Source organism: Sturnus vulgaris, chromosome Z, assembly GCF_052056855.1.
Source record: "Sturnus vulgaris isolate bStuVul1 chromosome Z, bStuVul1.hap1, whole genome shotgun sequence".
NCBI classification, from domain to species: Eukaryota; Metazoa; Chordata; class Aves; order Passeriformes; family Sturnidae; genus Sturnus; species Sturnus vulgaris.
In genome coordinates, this window is record NC_142283.1 from 16,259,831 (window position 1) to 16,281,118 (window position 21,288).

General features: G+C 51.7%; 1 long non-coding RNA gene across 1 annotated transcript; it reads left to right on the forward strand.

The window, feature by feature from the left end:
• Positions 1 to 3,218: 3,218 nt before the first annotated feature.
• On the forward strand, positions 3,219 to 15,413 carry LOC148219709 (uncharacterized). The gene is made up of 3 exons (XR_015799553.1): positions 3,219 to 3,320; positions 3,765 to 3,961; positions 15,288 to 15,413. It is a non-coding gene; the product is annotated as an uncharacterized LOC148219709 (long non-coding RNA).
• Positions 15,414 to 21,288: the final 5,875 nt, after the last annotated feature.

Genomic DNA, 21,288 nt, shown 5'->3' on the forward strand with positions numbered 1-21,288 from the left:
CTCCTCAGCACTCAATCGCTTCTCTGTTTTTGCCGCTGTTCTGTTTCTAGGAGTTTTGGAACCGTTTATAAGGCCTTTGAAGCTGCCACAGGACGAGCGGTAAGTGCCAACAGCCCATGAATACTTTGCAACCCTTGAGTGCTTTTCCCTTGTGATGTTATCTGTGGCCAGAGCTGTGGGCTGCTTGTCTTTGCTGCCAAGGCTGTTGCTGCATTTTGAACAGACTTTGTCCTTCCTACCTGCCTGAATGAGTGCTAGGATGGCAGTGGTATCTTTCAGAGAAGGACACACCTGCTTGGATTTACAGGATAAATATGCATATATTAGCTGCTGGCAACAGCCATCATTCTGGCCCAGTTCCTCTTTTGCCGAGGTTCAGACACAAATAGCATTTCCCATTGTTTTACATCACATGGTTCAGTTGGAAAATATAATGCAAGACCTAAAGAAAGAGAGATCTTGTCTGAGGAGCACTTTTGCTTTTCATACCTAGGGAACCTGGTACACACACACACAAACACACCCCCACCTACACACACAGAGATCGATGAGAAGAAGCTGATGAAGAGCCTTAAAGAACACAGCCTTGTGTTGGTCCTGTGTCGGTGACATCCCATTACAGAGATGCTGTTTGTACTGCACAGTACAAATAGGGGTGTCTTGGAGAGTCCCAGTGCTCTTTGGGGCTAAAATTTGAAAGTCGTGAATTCTCATTTCTGCCTCTCAGCAAACACAACTCCATCGTCCTGGTAATTGCTTTATCCACCTACAGTGCTGCGCTCAGGAACCGCACTTGGAGGGAGGTCTATAAGGTGTCCAAAAGGACTAAAGCCCGCTTATAACCTGGGGTGTGTCCATAGTGTACCACAGAAAGGGTTCTTCCTTTTTAAATCCACTAAAGAACTACAAGTTTAAACTGTGTCCAAGAATGTTCTTCAGTGATACAAAATGCAAACGGAAGAAGTTAGGATGTGCTAGGATTGTAACTCTATTTTGAGTCGTCTTGGAGTTCTTTTTGGACAGCATTTTGTCCCTAATGTATACGTGCGCTTTGGTGCACAGTCAAGAATGGCAGCAGTTTCTGAAACGCTGCTCAAAGCCCCTAGAAATGCTAATGTATTTTCAGTGGTTTCCATTTCTTTTCACAACAGAGCAAAGAGCAAAATTGAGGAAAATTGCTTTTGACTCACAAAACGTGTGTAAATGAGAATAGTGGTGATAAACAAGGGCCATTTGAGAATTCTGTGTGTGCAGAGAGTGTTGTTGTTGCTTTGTGGTTGATGTTGAGAGTCCCTTTCAACTGAGGGCACAAGGCATCCTGGCCCGCCAGCGTGTGGAGAAAGAGGCTCTTGTAATGTCTGTTCCTAACGGCTCCCAACACGGTTGTAGGTGGCCGTAAAGCAAATTGATCTCCAGCACCAGGGCTGCGAGGAGGTTTTAAAAGAACTCCTGGTGATAAGGGAAAAGAAGAACCCCAATATTGTTACCTACCTAGAAAGGTAAGTAGTTCTGGTCTTTTTCTGGCAATGTTCGTTTCCATATTTGCAAGGCAGAGGTTTAAAAGCTCTTTACTCACTGGCAGAAAATTGATCTTTCTACGAACATCAGTCCACTCCTGTAGCAGGCATAGGAGGAGATTGCATTTTGTCCTCATTCGTGGGTCCTGCAAGAGACAGCTTGAAGATGGTCCTCAGAAGCGTGGCTCTCTTACTGAGCCAGCAGCTTGCACGTTCACTCGCTGCATGTTCTTTTGCTGTTTCGGGGTGTGATTTTTTCCGGATGTTGGAGGAGGAGGAGGTCTGGGAAACCAACACAGAAATGATTTCCCATGCACTGTTTTCACTATTTTCCATTGCCTTGCATGCCAAAAGACTAGGCTAAGAGAAACATCATTTGCCAGGTTTGAAATGGTTTTTCCTGTTTGTGACTGTCCTCTATGCAAGGTTTTCCAAAGGGTGTCGGCATTGCTACACACCCCCGTGTCGTGGGTAAAAGCTGTGAAAACCGTGTCTCCTCGTTGCTGGAATTAATGGTGGGATTTGTGTATGAAGATGAGGAAGCAGCTGCTGGGATGTGTCTGCTTCCAGATTTATCTTTGCCATGGCAAAAGTGACTTTTTTCCCTGCTTGCCACCTAAGCCGTCTCCTTCTGTGCGGATGTGCGTTCCTCATTTGAGACGGCACAGATTGCAAGCACTGGATAGTCTAGGTGGAGCGTGTCTTCATTTCATTCCATCCTCATTTACGTGTGACCTGGAAACAAAACTCTACTGTAGGCATTTCTTCGGTGCAGCAATTTAACTGTGCACATTCAGCCCCACGCTGTTGTTTTCATCTTCCAGCTACCTGGAAAATGGGGATGTCTGGCTGGTGCTGGAGTACATGGACGGAGGCTCTTTAGCTACAGTGGTGAGCCAGAAAAGGATGGTTGTAGGACACATAGCAACTGTCTGTCGGGAGGTAAGGGATCCTGCTTGTACTTTGGATGCCTTGGACAGGCTCGTCCTTTGAAAGCGCTGCTAAGTGAGTGATTCCGTGTTCAGAGCTTGCTTTCTGTGCTGCTCTTATTGTTCAGAGAAGAGCGAGCATCTGCACTGCACTGCCTGCCGGTGTCCCTGCCCTTACTATAGTCTGCTAATTTCTCTTATCTACTGGTGTTGAGCTCTGTCTCTTCTTCATTTTCATTTTCTGCCTGTAATTGCAAAGAACTGAATGCAGAAAGCTTCTGGATGTGCCACTTTTAAACCAACAGCAAAGGCAAAGAGAGACTCTGCTATCACAGGTCTCAGCTTCAAAGGATGGCATGGCACCCACCATGCTGCTTGCTGCTGAAAACTGACACATGAGCTACTTCGACCCTCGTCCTGTGGTCTCCCGCCCGACAATGATCCCCTTGGTACCTGAGGCAGGGACTTTTCCTTTTTTGGAAAACCGTTGCTTGTCCTCAGGATGGGGAGAGCGCATTCGCTGTAGCAGCAGTCATTGCGCTGGCTTTGCAGGGCACAGTCTCCTGCAACGACTGATGTTTCCCCCTCAGAAAGGAATATGCCTTCCCTTGGAAAGATGCTGCTCTCCTAGGGATGCAGCGGCAAGCTCTTCCTCTTGGCAGCACTCACTGTTCCTGTGACATCTGTCAATCTTCAGGAGCAGTTTCCTTTAAAGCGTGTGATGATGTCGGATCAGGCCAACTTTTGTCCTCCTCTTTCTTTTTTCTCTCTCAGTGCCTGCAAGGCCTGGCTTTCCTTCATGCCAACCAGGTGATCCACAGAGACATCAAAAGCAGCAACATCCTTCTGGGCCGGGACGGCTCCGTCAAGTTAGGTGGGTGTTCCTGCTCAGGAGCCGCTCCCCGGGGAGGCAATGTGGGGCTGCTTTTGAGTGGCTGCCAGGTGCCCGGCAGTGGTGCTGGTGAGAGTGCACAGGGCACTGCTGCAAGCTCAGGACGCAGCTGCAAGGTGCTGAGAGGTCTAGAAAGGAAACAAGGTGTCAAGAGTAGCTTTGCTTTGTGCTTTGTGTTCCTTCCGGAAGGAGGGAGTTACAGTGTAAACCACCAGGTGAATGAAGAAAAGCCACGGTGTTAATAGTCGGGGGGCGGGGGGGGGGGGTGTTGATAAGTGGACAGTTGCCCATGTCCTTGGCTGCAGCCCTGAGGAAGGAGAGCACAGCTGCTTTTGCAGCTGGATTCCGCACTGCATTCTGAGACTTAGAGAGGCGAACTCTTTTTCTTGGTTTCCTACTTGAAGCAGTGTTTGTTTTTCTCCTCAGCTGATTTTGGCCTCTGTGCTGTGCTCGTCCCTGAGCGCAGCAAACGGAGGTCGATGGTCGGGACCACCTGCTGGATGGCGCCCGAGGTTGTGAGAGGAGAGCCATACGGCCCCAAAGTGGACACCTGGTCCCTTGGCATCGTGGGAATAGAAATGGCCAAAGGAAGGGCTCCTTATATTTGGAAAACCCAGGACACGGTAAGGTGCAAATACGCTCAGATGCCACTGTCCTACTGCTCTGTCACAACGGGATTAGACAAAATCCCATTCCCACAGCTGGAACTGGTTCCACCAAGGCCCACTTGTCAAATGTCCCTGGGGCCCACATAAACTTCCAAGGCAAGACCTGTTGAAGGTTGCAATAGCTGGGGCTGCATTGAGGCCTTTTTTATTCTGGTTGGGAAGGTTCATCTCTTACCATCTGCTAGGCAAGAAATTGCCACTGCAAACTGCAGCGTAAAATATGGGCTCAAGGTGAGCACTTAAGGATGTGGAAAGATCACACAGAGTTCTTGTGTTTCCATTTACTTCAGGCCAAATACCTGATAGGCAAGCGAGGGGCACCGTATCTGCACAAGCTCAGGCTACCCTCTGGCTTGTGTGAATTTCTGGGCTGCTGCCTGCAGATGGATGTGCACAGGCGAGGCTCTGCCGAGGAACTTCTGCAGGTACAATGCAAAGCGGCTGCAGCCAAACAGCTGCTCCCTGTCAGGCTTTGCTCCTCGGCCAAACTCCAGGGCATTGGATGGGCTTCCCGATAATAATCTCCTCTCTGGGCGCTTTTCAAATGAAAACCAAGTAGGATCCAAGACTAGTTGAGGTTAGAATGGACCAGTGAAGGTCATTTAGCCTAAACTCCCTGCCACTGGCAAGGGAATCTTCAAGTAGGTTAGGTTGCTTAGAGCCCCACCCAACATGTCCTTGAATGTTGCCAAGTGTGGGGCACATCCCAGCTCTCTGGGTAAGTTGTGCCAGTGTTTCAGCACTCTCCTGGTAAAGAGTTTCTTCCTTAGAGGCAATCTGAATGGACTCTCTTTTAGCTTGGCATCATTCCCTCTTGTCCTGTTGTAATGGGCCCTGCTAACAGATGTATCCCCATCTTTCTTAGAAGCCCTTCAAATATTGGAAGATCTCCCCAGGGCTTGCCCTTCTGCAGGCTAAGCAAGCCCAATTCTCACTGCCGTTCCGGACAGAACAGCTCCCACCTTCTGGTCATTTGCAGGGCCCTCTTTTGCTCTTGGGTGGTGGATTCAGGTTTCCCTGGTAGCAAAGGAACTGAAGTACTGTAGTGCTGGGGATGAAGGCCTGAAGTGGGGCTTGAAGAGCACAGCAGAAGCAATCCCTGCCAAGCGGTTCTAGATTGGTGTGTGGGAAGAGAGGGGTGGTGGGAGGCTGACTGTGAGCATCCCAGGGCACCCAGCTTGTCCCTCCTGCCCCACTCTTCGAGCTTTCTGCCAGCCAAACGGGGACAGCTGAGCAGGATTTGTGCCAGCCCCATGCACTGCCTGGCCCACTCAAGTCGATGAGAACTGCTGCAGCTTTGCTGCCAGGTTTTGTGGCAGACAGGAGCTGGTGACTGGGCCACTTCCTTAGCTGCCCCTGCTGTGGAGGAAGATGGCAGGCAGCACAGGAGGGGGGGCATGCCAAGGCAGGCACTGCTCTTCCTGCAAGCCAGAGCTGAGTCCATCTGCACTCTGCCACTTGTGTCTGTGTGTTTCTGGCGCTAGAGGAATCCAGCTTGAGCCTCTTAGAAGGTCAGCTTGGAAAATCATGGTTCCTTTTTCCTTTGTGTCTTTTAAATTGGTTTCTTTTGTTTCTGTTTCCTTTGGACAGCATCCATTTCTCAAATTAGCGGAGCCTCTCTCCAGCTTCTTCTGAAGCCCGATTGCTGGCATCCCTGCAGCAAAGTAATGAAGGAAGCAGAGGAGATGGCAGGGACCACTTCAGCGCTTTGAGAGCACAGCTCTGAGAGCAGGCAGAAATGCTGAGGAGAGAGGGGCCAGGAAACAGGCAGCCGTGACTGCGGGAAAGGAATGTGACATCTCCTTTTGTCCCATCTGCTGCTCCTCCTTCCAAATTTCTGATTAGGACAGCATTGTGGGGGGGGCACAAAGCCATGACTAATGTGCAATTTTCAGTTGGGGCTTTGTGTGGTGCATGAAGGTTCTGCTGATTATCTGGGGAGCTTGGCTGGGACTTCATCTGGAACTTGTCTTGGTTTGAAAGACAAGTAGCTGCTAAGAAAGGCAGGAGCCTCTCTTTAAAATGGAGAATGTAAAATTATTATAATTTTGGAATTAAGGGGACACTCAGGCAAAGATAGGGGGATAGGGATAACAGTTTTTTGCTAATATATCTAACAAGACAAAAACCCCCAAAAACCAAAAAACCAAAAAACCAAACCAGAAACATAGCTATGAAATTAAAACCAAACAGAACAGGATCCCAGTTCCAGTCCTTCTCGGCCACAGGCATCCTTCCCCGTGGTGCAGTTACCAGTGGTGGACAGGGGCAGATCCCATGCAGCTGCAGGGGTGCTGGGAGTGATGGCGGCAGTACTGTGGATGGGAAAGGGATGGAGGAGAGACTTTGCACACAGCGCCGGTCCCGGTGCTCAGCAGGGTGCTTGGAGATAGCAGGCTGAGGTGAGAAGGCAGCAGTGCGGGGTCTAAGAGCCAAAAAAGATGGCTCCCGGCATTGGGATGGTGGGGGATGGTGGGTAGCAGCAGCGGTCGTCCTCCTCTGACTCCACAAGCAAACGAGAGCGAACCAGTGCCTCCCCATCTCCTGTTCTGGCTTCTGATCTCGCAGTTTTTCCCCCTTCCTCCGCCCCCCCCCTTTCCCCTGCCTTTCTCCTGCCACTAGCCACCCATGCTAGGTCCTACCCAACAAATTTCTTAGCATAACAATGGGGAAAATTCCACAGAGAGAAAAGGGAAAAAATCAACCCCCAACAAAGTGTCTTCCTCCCCTCACCAGGCAAGCAAGCAGGAACGACAGAGTTCAGAGGCGCAGCAGAGGCTGGCGCAGAGGGAAAACTTCCTGGCTGAAGTACAGAAGGAGGAGGAGGAGGAGAAAAGGCTGCTTGAGATGAAGGAGGACGTTGCCACTGCAATATATGATATAATGTAATTCGTGGATAGTTGTAAATTAATGCGGAATAAGCAGTTTTGGTATGAATAAAGTAACAAAGGAAACTCAGAAACCGAAAAGAGAACCACGGATGAAAAGGACGCAGATTGCTTCATCACAACATTGTAACAGCCAACAAAAGCAGGACAGCCCAGATTAACAGGTGAATAGGCGTGGCCACAGAGATGGCTCACTCCAAAACCGTCCAGGCAACACCCAAACGATGAGCTCCCAACAAGCACCCGCGATTAAGATAACCAGAACCAGAAAAAATACATCTCAATACCAGCTTCCAGTAAACCAAAGCCTGCCTTCGTCAGAATTCATCATCTCCCAGCCCAACGCAGAGAAAGAAAACCACATGAATATGCGAAACGACAAAAGGAGACCAAGACCTCTGCTCCTGGCTAGGAAAAGCTGTATATAAACTGGACTGACACAGCGTTTTTTGTGAACATTGGGGGATCCGGTGCGGTAGAGTTCGGATGGTAGCGTGTTAACACGGCGCTGATCCCGGGGTCGGCGTTGCTCTTTGCAATTGTGGCTGTCGTGGACCGTATCCTGATCATGAAATAAAGTATCGCTTATTTTTGATTATACTCAATTCCGATGAATATCTTTATTATTTATAACACTGCTAAATCAGCCCGCAGCACAGCAGCAGGGGAAAAGGCCTCTCAGCTGTGCAGGTGCAATAAGCTGCCATCAATGCACAGGAAAACTGCATTTCATCTTTATGAGGGAGATGAAAACAGGTTTAGCAGCGGGAGAAGGAGGAATTATGCTCTTGAACTTTCCTTCTTTCCTTCTGTCAGTTACAGGCAGATCTCTGTGGCTCATAGGTGTGCCCGTGACTGGTAGCAAAAGGGGGAATCTCCAGGGCCACATCCAGGTTTGGCCCATGAGATATTAGGAGTGGGAGAGTAGCCCTGGGTGGTCTCACCTCTAAACTGTGGGGAGAGTGTGTCTTGGAGGTAGGTGCCATAGCCAAAGTCCATCCTTTCAGTCTATCTGGTGGCCAGGTCCAGGAGGATGTTTTTGGGTTTGATGTCGTGGTGCAGGACCTTACAGCTGCTGCACGGCCTCCAGCACCTGGCAGAACAGCCCCTGCGCCACCTCTCAGACAGGAACCCTCCAGCAGAACGAAATCCATGACGTCCTGAGACTGCACTGGGCACTTGATCACCAACAAGACGCTGTCAGAGAGCTCCAACCAATCCAGGAGCTGAACAACACCATGGAGCCCAGTGGATACCTTGTCCAAGATCTTGATTTCCAGAGACGCACGGATGCTGTTGTGCTGCGGGAAGACCATGATGCCATCAGTGGGGCTGATGCCGTGCCATTGGTCTGGAATCCAGCACTGGATGCCCTGCTCCCTCTGCTGAGCCCACGCTGCTCTCCCTCGAGGCTTCCTGGCGGCTTCCACATTCCCGGGCCTCGGCTTTCCCCGCCCATCACAGCCAGTTTCTACTGCTGGCCCCGGTCCCTCACCAGCTCTCCCCAATGACGGATTGCAATCCCGCAACACACAATTGATGGCCACCTGCTAGCCAAGGGGAGCAGCGGGCTGAGTTTGCAGCCAGCTCTGCCGAACCCCATCCTCGTCCACCTTCCTCCTCCTCCCCCGACCCCCGCCCAACCCCCCACTCACCGAGGCGCCGTCCCCGAGTAGACGCTGCCGAAGTCGCCGCGCCGCAGCACTGAACGCAGGCTGTGTCGCTCCTGCAGGGCCTCCTGCGCATTCCCTGCGGGCTGTCGGCGGTAAGCCCGGGTCCACGAACGGCCCCCGACCGTCCCCCAAGGCCCCCGGGACGGGCACCCCCGTCTGAACGGAGCACCGGAGCCTCGGCCTCGGCGGCCATCACACCGAGTTTCTGCCGCTGGCCCCGAGAGCGACCGCCCCGCGCGCGTCCTCCGCGGGCCCCGAGAGGAGTCGGAACCGGAGCCAGGGCCGAGGCCGGAGCCGGGCGCGGAGTCACGACAGGCGCAGCCCAAGGATGGCGATGCTGCCCAAGTCCCAGCTACTGATGCCCGCCCAGCAGCGCAACGGGCAGTACGGCAAGGACCGGGCGAAGGCGAGACCGCGGCGGGACTGCGGGGCTGGTGAGGGCGCAGCCCCGCCCGGGGCCGCGACAGGCCGGGAGCATGGCCCTGCCTGGAAGGTGGACAGAGAGACCCGGAGTGGGAGGAGTAGAGCAGGACAGGGAGACCGGGACAGGGTGCGGGACAGTGGCACAGGGACAGAAGGAACTAGAGCAAGAGACGCCGAGGGTGAGCAGAGTCGTCGCTGCCGCTGCTGCTGCTGAAGCGCCGGCACCGTTTGTCCCATCCCCGCTCGGCCGCGCGCGCCCCGGGGCGGCTCTGGCCACTTGGCTCCGGGGCCGAAGCGGGTTCGGCCGGAGGCACGGAGCGGCTCCTTCTTCCTCCTGCGACGACGCCAAAACCACCGACTCGTTTAGCCGCTTCTTTAATTTCCGTCCACCCTGCAACTTTCCCCTGGTGCCTCATCCCGCCCGCTCGACCCGCACTGCCACCTCTTGCTCACAAGCAAAGCGCTGTGCGCACATTCCCCTGCAGCGTAACAAAGCGCTGAATGAGGAGCCTGCCCGTGCCAGGCAGAGCAGCAGATGAGGAGGGAGAAATCCAGGCCCTGCGGGGCAGCCATGCTCCCCGGAGCGCTCGGGGTGTGGAGGCGAGGCCGCGCCCGGAGCTGCGCTCTCCTGTCCAGCGCTGCTCGTGTTCCCTTGTCCGCTCCCAGGTGAAAATCGAAGACTGCGGATACGATGAAAAGAAAAGCATTGATCCGCTCTTCTTGCCGCCGTTCGGATGCCAATCCGATAGAGCAGCTCAGCTCTCAGCCGGCTCCCTCCTCCATTGCCAATCCAGCACTTTCACACTGGAGCAAAGGTCCTCTCTGCTGAGAAAATGCCAGCTGGTTTATTTCTCCTGCTGTTTATTGACACGGGTAGGAAACCAGAGCAGTTGAATCCCCAGTCTGTGTAAACACGTTAACTTTGCCACCTTAATCCAAGGCAAAGAGTCTTGAGCTGTGCACAATGGCACACAAACCACCTTTGTTGAAACTGTGTATTGTCACTGGTGAGGGTAAAATATACACGCAGATCCTATTCCCTCTCTCTAGAACTCACACTCGACCAAAGCACTGTATACTTTGGAGATCTTACATTTGCATGTTTCTTGTGTTTCCAGCATTGCTTTCAGAGAAAAAGAAGGGAAGGCAAATTGCGTGTAGAGTGTATATAACATGGTAAGTCATAGGTCTTAGAAGTGAGAGGAATTTGGAATTAATGTGATGTAGAACTTGTGCAACACGGAAAAGGGGAGCATATAAATAAAGAAATCCATGCATGTGAACATCTTCAGTTGTTTCTTTCCATTTTCATTTCACTTTGGGAAAGTTGTTTCCGTTTTCCAAGAATCATTTGAACAATCATGTTTGCTCTTTTCAAACTCAGTTCTTTACTGGAGAGCTACGCTGAGCTTCTGTGGCACACAAGACGTGCCACAGCGTCTTTTGCAGCTTTTCTCGGCTTTCAACACTGTGTGTGCAGCAAGACTCTTGCAGCAAAGCAGGACAAATGTTTTGAGAAAATGTTTTACAACTTGTCCTTTCTTTTCCTTCTGGACTGGAGAGTTGTGCCATTGGCTAGGTTTTCATTTAGACTATTGTGCCCTTGGAAAAGAGGAGGTGGTACTAGGACTTGTTAGGGAATACAAGCCTGGGTGAACTCAGAGGAAGCAGCTGCAGAGCCTGCAGCCAGAAGGAGAGAGTTGTGCCATAGATAATCATTCAAACACCTCCAAGTACATCTTGAAAGTGACGTGGAATGTGAAGATGCTCTGACAGAGGTAGTTGGTTTCTGTGTTCAGTTCAGATGGTTCTGCAGTTTGTGCCTTGGTACAAATCAAGAGTACAATCAATTCCTTAGAAGCACCAGAAGAAGCATGATCCAACAGGGACGACAACTGAAAGAATTTGAAAAGGACAAATGCAGGGAATGACTTGGTTATCTTAGAAGGGTAACCTTTTCTCAGAATTCCTAAGATATTCTCGATGCTTTTGACCTTCTTAACGAGGCCCTTTGCATCCTAGATCTGTCAGGAAGTGTGAACCCAGAGATTGGGTGACTGCGGAAAAGATGACCCGTTCCTCTGCAGTGACACTGAGGGGGAAAGAGGAGCGGGGAGCCTGAGCACTCTGTGCACATAAAAATTCAGATCCCATTTGCCACGTGTCAGTGGCTGGGCTGAAGTGCTGGGTCGTGGCAGGACTCCAGCCCCAGCATCTTCAACCACAAACGGCAAGTGCTGCCTGATCAGAAACCTGCAGCTCTGCACTGCACCAAAGCTTTGCAGTGTACCAGCCAAAGCTGCCACTTACAGGTTCAGCATGCTCCGGATCTGGACTGACAGCCCATGGATATTTGTTGTCCTTTGCCTCCCCTTCAGCCTCTGGAGGAAGAGAGCGAGCCCGAGGAGGTTCTGCTGCTGGTGTGGTGCTCTGCAGACAGACAGCAGTGTGAGGGACAGGGAGTAACCTGTCATTTAGAATCTTCTTTCTCCGCAGCTCTATCTACAGCTGTCCTAAGGAGGAATAATAAGGAAGTTTTGAAGGAAACAGAAGTCTAAGTCTTTAAAATAAACTTCAAATGCGTTAGTGGCACACATTAGACAGTACTATGGATGGTTCTGAATGAGACATTCCACCCTGGCCGCAATAAATTGGTAAAATTCTGTCTGAAGGTCTCATCCTGATTTATCTGATTAAAGCCTCTGAAATGGAAAATTTGAAAATAGACCGCGATCCCTTTCCTCCTAGTGATGTGGACACTGAAGTTTCACAGAGGCTTCTGGTTTCACGGGTGAAGCCAAGGCAAGCAGTGCTGCTGCTGCTGCTGCTGGTGCTCTGCCAGAGAGCCCCGGCTGGGCAGGGATGGCACCCACTGTGCCGTGGGCTGTTCCTCCCAGCAGAGCTGGGCGGTGCTTTTGAGGCAGTAGTGACAAGAGGCGGGAGAAGGAAGGGCCCTTTTCCTGCGCCAGCAGCTATGTAGACGCCAGGGCCACGTTCAGGGCAGAGCTTGGGTCCGCACAAAGGAAAGCAGAGGGAGAGGGCAGGAAAAGGCTTCCTGTCAAGCCTTCTTTGGTGTGTGAAAAGAAGGGAGCCGAGTGACAGGATGAGCAGCAGGGCCCGAGGCCTCCTCGGTGCCTGCAGGGAGGGGCGGCTGCCGCTGGGGGGCGCCATGGGAAGGGAAGGCCCCTGCTTGGGGCGGGCGGGGCGGGGCAGCCGCCAGGGGGCGCCTGGGGCGGGGCGGGACCCCTCCGTGAGGGGGGAGAGCGTCGGGCAGCTGCGAAGCAGCGCGGAGCCCCAGACTGTGGGGACTGTGCGTCCCCAGCGCACGGCGCCGGGGCCTTGGACAGCGCCAGGGCAGGGACAGCTTCAGCGCGGGCTGACGAGGCAGGCAATCTCCCCATGGAGCGCGGCAGTTAGGGAGTTTTGATTCCCAGACCTGCGCTGAGCTGGCAGGCCACAAAGCCTCCTCAAGTGCCTCCTGTCCAGGCTTCGTGCAATGCCTTTGCTGGCAGGCTCCAATCAGCCAGGCTGGGGGGCAGGCTTGGCTCATGTTACAAAGAGCTGCCGACCACAATAAAAAAAGACAAAACCCAAACCAGAAGGGGAGTGTCACTTCCCAGGCTGAGCTCCTCACAGGCAGGGGCAATATTCCTCTGCTTCCCAGAAAGACGCAGAAATAGGGCATGAGGGCACTCTGTGCCCCATACCTTCGTGCCCAGGACCTTGCCATTGCAGGCCTGGGAATGCTGCTTGCTGTCACAAGGCTTTGTTCCTTCCAGGAAAATCCAAAGACTCACTTAGGTCCGTCCTTTCTAAACCCTGGCCTGGGTTAATTGTCATAAAGATGAGCAGTGTAAGCCGTTCCTCAGCAGATGCCAATCTCTCTAAGAAATGCTGGATTTTGGCCCAAGTGTTGTTGTCAAGAGGACTGAAGTTCAGGATTTCAGCAGCAAGACAAGAGCAGGAAGCTTGGCAGGCCTCCAGCATCTCAAGCACTCACCTGCCTTGCAAATTCCTCTGCTTCCTGTAGCCAGGGGCTAAACTCCTGTTCTTGACCTGCGGCCTTCTCCAGTTACCCACGGCACTGGCACCTGTTTGCTCCTTGCTGTGGCACATTATGAGAAGGTCTAGAAGAAAATGACGCAGGAGAATTCCACAGAACCTGCACTTTGTATCATTTGCCATGTATGCTGCTTGCAACTCTCCCCAGCAGCCATGGAGTTTGCAGTTCTGTGAGCTATGCGGTCCATAAAAGAAGAGACCAAGTTAGCTGAGGAAAACGGGGATCAATCTACTCGGCTCCTGCAGGCCAGAAATGAGAGTGCAGCAAAGGACTGAAAAACAGAGCACTACGCAGCACGCATCCATATCCACCATGGGCAGGACAGAGATTGAAAAGCCACATCCATGGAGGAATCTGACCTTGCAGGTTTCCCACAAGCCCAAGGGAGTGGGTTTCTGCAAAGGCCTCAGGAGTACCTTAGTGTTGGACAGAGAACATTGTCAAGAGAAGGGCTGGCTTGGGAGCTGGTGGAAGTGGAGAGAACGGGCAAATGCGCCCATGGCTGCACCCACACGGTGAGGGCCACTCCAAGGGCACCCCCTGCTATGCACAGGACATGGGCACAGCCCTGCGCAGTCCTTGCCATATGGACAACACCAATGCTGCTCCAGTGTTAGGTAAACACATATGGGTGGTTTGTTATTTGGCTGTTTTTCTGCACTAAGGTTTTCCTTCTTCCTTCAGCAAGTCCTTCACTTGGTGGCTGATGTTAGCCCTGCAGTAAGGGAGTGGGAATGACAGGCATTCCAACGTAGGGAACTGTCTGGGATATTAGCATAGCGTGATTTCATCCATAGTATTTAAGCAAGTGTTCTTAGTTTAGTCAGAAGCATTGGTGGCCAAAGTAGTGGCTGTGTGTGCTTGGTGTCTGTTTTGCTTTCCTCTTGGATCCTTTGAGCTATGGCTTATGGACTGCAAGAGGGTTTTGTGCTGCCTCGGCACAGAGGAGAACTTTCTGGGCTTCTCTTTTGTCTTAGCTGTGGAGGAGGTTCGGTCGCTAGGCACAAATTCACAGAGTAACCTAGAGCGACGCTATTGTGATGTCAGCGGAGGGCTGCCACGTCACAGCATTGTCAGCTGCAGGTTGCCCTGATGCACACAAGGCATCAGCCTTCAGAGCAGCTCCTGGCGTGCTCATTGCAGGAGGATCCTCTCTTGAGGTGTTCTCCGGCAGTAGTGTGTGCCCTGAAAAGGGAGTCTTTTTTTTTTGCCTGCTCTTGTACGAGTCTGCAGACTCACACAGGCATCCTTTTGTCTTTTTAACCTCTTTTCCTTGCACAGTCCGGGGACTTGTGCAAGAGGATTTCTTTCCCATTTTTGTGTTTTGTTTCCCAATCCACGGACTTGAGCAGCCCTGCTGAAATGATGGAGCAAGTCCGTAGAGCAGTTGGCAGGGCTTTTTCCTCGGTGTCATCCCGCCAAATTTTTAATGGTCTGAGACGTAAGTAGAAGTCTTTTCCCTTAGGGCAGCACATTGAAACAAAATGCCATAAAAATGCCATATGTTTGCTAAAGCTCCTGCCAAGGGCTTCAGCAGGAAGAAGGGGGTGTCTCCTGCCCAGCAGGGTGTGGGCAACATTCAAAATACAGACTGGGAGAGCTTTGGAGGCATCTTTCTAAAAACTCTGCGGTTCTCTCCAGAACCGAGGGAAAGCACCTTTTTTCTGCATTCCATCCTAAAAGGACGTGCCTGTCTAACTGCACCCTCTGTGCGTGCTACAGGAGCGATGGGCTTTGCGCTGAAGGGCAAAGTGCCGAGTAGTTCGTGTGTCCTCCTGAACCCTGGAGCTGGGCCTGTGCTGTGTCTGAACAGAACGGCACGTGCTAACAGGGGTTTGGGGAAGCTTTTCTGGGGAATTGTTGACAGCAAGCATGTGGGAAATACGGCATACACTTCACAAAAATGATTTAAAACTGTCCAGGAAAAAGAGAGGAGAAAAAAGCAGCTTCGGCTGTAGGGTTGACAATGAGCTACAATGTAGGCACTGACTGCTAAGGAACAATTTGCATTTTCTCAGCCAGTTATCTTGTTCCTTAGTGGCAAGGCCAAGCAACAGGTAGACACAGTCTAGGGTATTGCCCCGTACCCTTGCTTGCTGTGCAAAAGGAGTGTTGCTCGTGGAGCGATGGTGTTCAAGAGAAATGCTGTATGCTTGGGTAGCCTTGTTCTGTGGGATTCCTGTGCACAGAGAGTTTCTAAGAGCAGCTGGTTCCTTTTCCCTCTCCCCTGGCAGGTCGCCTGAGACGTGGAAGGACTCAAGTCCATGTTTTGGTGAGTGGTCTGGGCACCCGTGACAATGCTGGTGGCTGAGAATTGTGGAGCAAGCTGTGAGCTTGGCCTGTTGCAGTAGAGCACCACTCTGACAGGAAAGAAAGGGAGAACGAAAGAAAGAGAGAGGGAAAGAAAGAAAGAGAGAGAGAAAGAAAGAAAGAGAGAAAGAGAGAAAGAGAAAGAAAGAGAGAAAGAGAGAAAGAAAGAGAGAGAAAGAGAGAGAGAAAGAAAGAAAAAAAGAAAGAAAGAAAGAAAGAAAGAAAGAAAGAAAGAAAGAGAGAGAGAGAGAGAGAAAGAAAGAAAGAAAGAAAGAAAGAAAGAAAGAAAGAAAGAAAGAAAGAAAGAAAGAAAGAAAGAAAGAAAGAAAGAAAGAAAGAAAGAAAGAAAGAAAGAAAGAAAGAAAGAAAGAAAGAAAGAAAGAAAGAAAGAAAGAAAGTTAGTTCACGTCAATGTCTGTGTGAGCACTACCACCAAGATTCCATCAGTTTCCTCCTCTTCCATTGAAGACATTTTAACTAATGAAAGTCAGCTTTTGCAGACAGGACGCTGCAGGCTGATTGTAGCCAGGCTGAGATATCTCCTTCAGAAGCATATGCAGTCCTGTCCAAAAATGAATCTCATCACCCCTCCTGATCTGAGTTTTAATGACTGAGTGTCGCACTTGAATCCAAATTCATGACTTCTCCTTACGACGGCTAGGGATAGGGCTCAGGAGAAAGAAGGTTCTAAATGACAGGTTACTCCCTGTCCCTCACACTGCTGTCTGTCTGCAGAGCACCACACCAGCAGCAGAACCTCCTCGGGCTCGCTCTCTTCCTCCAGAGGCTGAAGGGGAGGCAAAGGATAACAAATATCCATGGGCTGTCAGTCCAGATCCGGAGCATGCTGAACCTGTAAGTGGCAGCTTTGGTTGGTACACTGCAAAGCTTTGGTGCAGTGCAGAGCTGCAGGTTTCTGATCAGGCAGCACTTGCCGTTTGTGGCTGAAGATGCTGGGGCTGGAGTCCTGCCATGATGCAGCACTTCAGCCCAGCCACTGACACGTGGCAAATGGGATCTGAACTTTCAGATGCAGACATCATTTTCCTGGCATTCTGACAGGGACTGTGAACTTACCTTGGTGTTCGACAAGCAGTAGCATGCTGTCCTTTAGTGCTACTGGTGTGAAAGTGAGCCCCGCTGTGCACGGTGTCAGTGCAGCCTCTGTGTTGTCAGCGGAGAGAGCAGAGCCAAGGCACAGTTCACAGCCTTGTGGGGTACAGAAGAGCCATTGCTGCCTGCAGGGAGCTCCCCCCTCCACACACTGTCTAGCTAGCTACAGTCACTGCATCGATGACACCCTTAACTCTGGCATGCCTCAAGTTTACTTGGGTCAGAATTCTGAGGTGCTCTGCATGGCAGAGACAAGGTCTATCTCTGAAGGGCTGGAACGCAGTTCCTGCTGCGTGCTCCCCTGTGGTTGAAATCCTGAGGGAAAGCCAGTTGAGCAGAGCTGAGCAGGGAAATGTTCCCTGCTTCTATTCAGACACTTCATAGCACCTCAAGAGTTATTCAGTTACTCCCATCAACACCCCCACACAACAGCTTCTGCCTTCAGGTGAGCCGTGTGTGCACTTCCTGCCTCTCCCAGCTCTCAGGAGTCCTTATGTCTTGTTTGTGCTTTTTCCCTGCCCATTCCTTGCAGGCGCCAACAGGAGAGCTTCTTGCCTGTCAGGATTCCTCGGCCCAGGCAGGAAAAGCCGAGTGGCAGGAAAGCATGGATAGAGTGCGCAGGGCCCGGCAGTTCAGGTGTGTGCTAAGCTTTCTCTCTTTTCTCTGGGCGGGGCTGGGCATTGCTGGCCTTTAGGAGGCCCAGCGCCAAAGAACAAATTTGGCTTTCTCATCATTTGACTTGCTCAGCACAGCAAAGGGAAGGCACCTCTTGGGCAGGTCTGGTTGCTGCCTCCTGGGACTCACTTGTCAAACCTTGCCAAAAAGCATTCTGAACTGGAGCAGGGTAGAAGGAAGGGAGGTTCAGGCTGGGCCTCAGGAGAAGCATAGAACCTCAGAGGCATTAATGCAGCAGAAGAAGCTTGTCAGAGAGCTTGTGCAGATTCCACCTCTGGAAATTTGGAAAACTGCGCTGGACGGAGCCTGGAGCAGGCTGTCCAGACACCATAGCTGACCCCAAGTGCTTGGAGCTGAAGACTGGGCTAGAAGCTTCCTGCAGCCCCTGCCAGCCCAAACCATCATGGGATGCTTTGATTATGGGATTGGAAATTCATATCCACCTCCTCTCCAAGCTCTAGCTTGAGGGCTCTTTCCTTGGTGCACTACTGAAAGCAAGAGGAATTGTTGCAGTACTCATCTAGACTTCCCAAGGATGTCTTAGCCAAAGAAGAATTTTTGCAAGTCTGATATGCACTCTATCAGAGAGGAGTGTAAGACCTAGCAGGCAGGAAGCTGTTAAGCTGAGAGAAGCTGAGCTTTCTGGAAGGGTTTTGTGGCTTCTGGAAGCTTGTTTGGCTTTCTCACTGGTGACTCTGTCACCTGCACGAATGACAAAGAGAGATGCTGGTCTAGGGAGGGAAGTGCAGCATTCTCTTGAGGTGCAACTAGAGGGCTGTTGGAAGTCCCTGAGAGTGCCCTACGTGGGACATGGTATGTAGTCCTGCATTTGCAAGGAGACTGTGTTGCTATTAATGGTTTGCTTGTCTGTCTCCTTGTTGTAGACGGAAGGAGTTGGCCGCATTTGAGAGGAAGTGCCACTCCTCACTAGAGAGGGCATTTGAAGTGGCAGCAGAGCCAGCAGAGCAATCGCAGCCTCGCAGGGATCAGCTGAAGGAAGAGTCAGTGCCAAAGGTATGCTCACCTTATTCCTAGGCAGCATCTCTGCGAGAGGGTGTTGTCCTAGCAAGACTGCCTCAAATGCTTCTTCTGGCAGCAAGCTAAGACCGAGAATGTCTTGTTGTTGTTGTTGTTTCTCTACAAAACTGGTCCCCTCTGCTTCCAGGTTTGCCGCCCACAGCAGCCAGCCCCCAGGGTTCTGGAGAGGCTGCTGCAGGAGTTGTCTCGCCAAGGGCACATCCTGTCCCAGGTGTGCAGAGACAAGGCGCTGCTGGCACAAGAGAACGCGGCCCTGGAAGCCCGACTGGCAGCCACAGAGCGGGACCTACGAGGCCTTTCCGAGCAGCTGGTAGAGGCCAGGTAAAGGCAGGAGGAGATGCTGGGTGGGACATGATTGAAGGTCTGTAATTCCAAAGGTGGTAAGCATTATGTCAGGATTTAGTGCCTCCTGTGTGCTTTCCAAATGTTTCTCAGACAGAGAGGTGACGAGACACGAGAAAAACCAGAAATGGATACTGTGCGCTGAATGTTGTTTCTGTGACCGCTCAGGCTCTCAAAGCCTTTTGGGGCACTGGCTTGGGACCCTTTGCACATTCCCCTGACAAATGCAAAGCAAGCCAACTTGGCACTGAATTGGTTTCCAGGGAAACTGTGCAGATGTTTGCTGAAGGCAGAAGTTTTCCTCTGCTTTTGGTTTCTCCTTTGCTGACTCTGAACATGGGTCTTTCCTCGCCAATTAGTCCGACATGGGATTTTCACAATTCAAGGTTCTTCCATGTGAATGTTGCAAGTAGGATGCCGGTGCTTTGGGTGAAGCTGGAGGGTCCAGCTGAAAATCTTGAGACCTTTCTGAGCTAACTCTTGTGAAGTATAGTGCAGGACTTATAGTTGCTTACAAGCAGCAACAGCAGCAGCAGGAGCAGCAGCAGGAGAAGGGAAAGGTCTTCAGCCTTCTCGAGAGTCTCTGGGGATTCTTGCTGAGCACTGATTCTTGCTCATTTGTCCACCCACCTCTGTAACCTGTCAAGATCCCTTTGGCTGCTTCCTCTTCCTTTCTAAAGAGTGCCAAGGCATTTGGGAACTGCTGCGTTTGTTAGCCACAAATAAATGTAGCAAGTGTTCTTGTTCGTGACATTCCAGAAGTTTAAATGACAGGATACCTGTCCCACCTGCGAGACAGTTCTTGTTCAGATAAAAACCTGGTTCTGGTGTCTTACTCATGCTGCTAGAAGCCAGAGGAAGCTTTCATATATGGTTTGGTGCATTCCTTTAGTCCCTTTTACTTCGAGAGTGTCTGGCAAACAAAGTATCTCTACGTACACTAAGAATGGCTTTAAACTTTGATGGGTCAGGCAGGAGAACCCTGTGTTCTGTCCAGCTGCAGAGTGACTTGGAAGTGCTGATGAGCTCAGGGCTGTGAGCAGGGGCTGGGCTTTTGCTCATTAGTAGAGACTTTGAGGGCATAGCCACCCATATGGGATATGTCAGACAAGAGCAATTGGAGCTTTGGCTGCTGAGATCCAACTCAGCTGGGCTTTCTGTGCTGGGCTAGGTCATGAGGAAAGGCTGGCCAATCACCTAGAGGGGCCTGCTTTGCCATTTGAAGTGGTAGAAATAGTCTTGCTGTATCTAAGTTTCCATGCAAGCCATTTTCCATACTCAAGTGTGGGAATCTTAAGGCACACCTTCCCGGAAAACCTGCCCCAGTGTTCCTGCCAGGAACAATTGCTCTTCATCTTCACACCTCGTAGGTCAGAGAAGGAGAGCCTGCAGTGCAGCCTGCTGGAGGCTCAGCAGCACGTGTCAGAGCTGGAGATGGCCAGGAGCCGTCTGGAAGGCCAAGTTCGCTCAGCCGCGCAGGCCAAGGAGGTGATCCTGGGTGAGAGACTCGTGCACTTTGTTTCTGGTGATCTTCCTGCCTGGTGCAGTTGCTCTGAAGCCAGCTCTGTCCGCAGAGCTTCCCAGGAGTGAAGGAGCTGGGGGCAGGTCCCTCCTTTGCTGAAAGTGAAAGGGCTTAAGGTCAGCCGAGTCCTCTGCTTGTGTAGTGTCTGACTGTTGCCGTTTGTCATGTTTGCAGCGGACGTGAAGGGCCTTCGGCGTGAGCTGCAAGCTGTAAGATCTTTCAGCAAGCAGCAATGTGAAAAGATGGCTCAAGAGCTGCGCTGGGCAGAAGAGCAGTGCAGCAAGGCTCTGCGACTCTGGCAGTGTGCTCAGGAAGAGGACAAAAGGAAGCTCCTGAAAAAACTGGTAGGAAACAATACGCTTGAGTATTTCTCATGCAAGCTTGGTGGGCTGGCTTAGCAGAAGAGCAGCCCGAGTATGTGGCACGGCCGCAAGCCTGTGCTGTTGGCTACGTGTTGCTGGGCCAGGCAGCAGAGGGCTACAAGGGCTCGTACTTGAGACCCTGAGAAGCCCCAGAGGCCGGTGCCAGGACAGGAAATGCAGCCACGGTTTCAGGACGGGCATAAGCCAAGTGTCCCAGGAGGCTGCGTGATCACCACCCAAAGCATGGCCGCAAAGGGGCAGGATCTTCCCCACACCCTCATGCCATGTAGCAGACTGCTGACCTTGCTGCCAACTGCAGTCCCAGCAACTGGGTCCCTTGCTTTCTATCCTTCCACGGTGGACAGAGCTCTTCCCTTTAGCCTTGAAGGGTATGCAACAGGCCACATGTTGCTGGCATTTCAGCTGGAGGCCTGACTTGTGACTAGGGCATGGGGCTGCTGGCCTCATCCTCAGCCTGCAGTGCAGCTGCAGCTTTTCCTTGATCAAAGGACACGGGGAATTGGAGCAGAGAACATCTGAGAAGAGAAATGCTGAGGAGAGAGGGGCCAGGAAACAGCCAGTCAACAGAGTGGGGTGGGGAAGGAAGGCGGCATCTCCTTTCCTTCCACCTGCTGACCTTCCTCTTAAGTTTCTTGTTGGGACACGAGTGCTGGAGGGCACAAAGTCACTACTGTGCACTCTTCAGGTGGGGGGTTGTGGGAGGGATGAAGCTTCCATTTTTTTCTTTGGGGAGCTTGGCTGAGACTTCATCTGGAAGTGTCTTCTTCCTCTCATCAGGAGAGCGAGCTTGAACAGCAGCAGTTGGAGGCACAGGAGCTGCTGGAGCAACGGGAAAAGTCCCTGGCAGAGGTA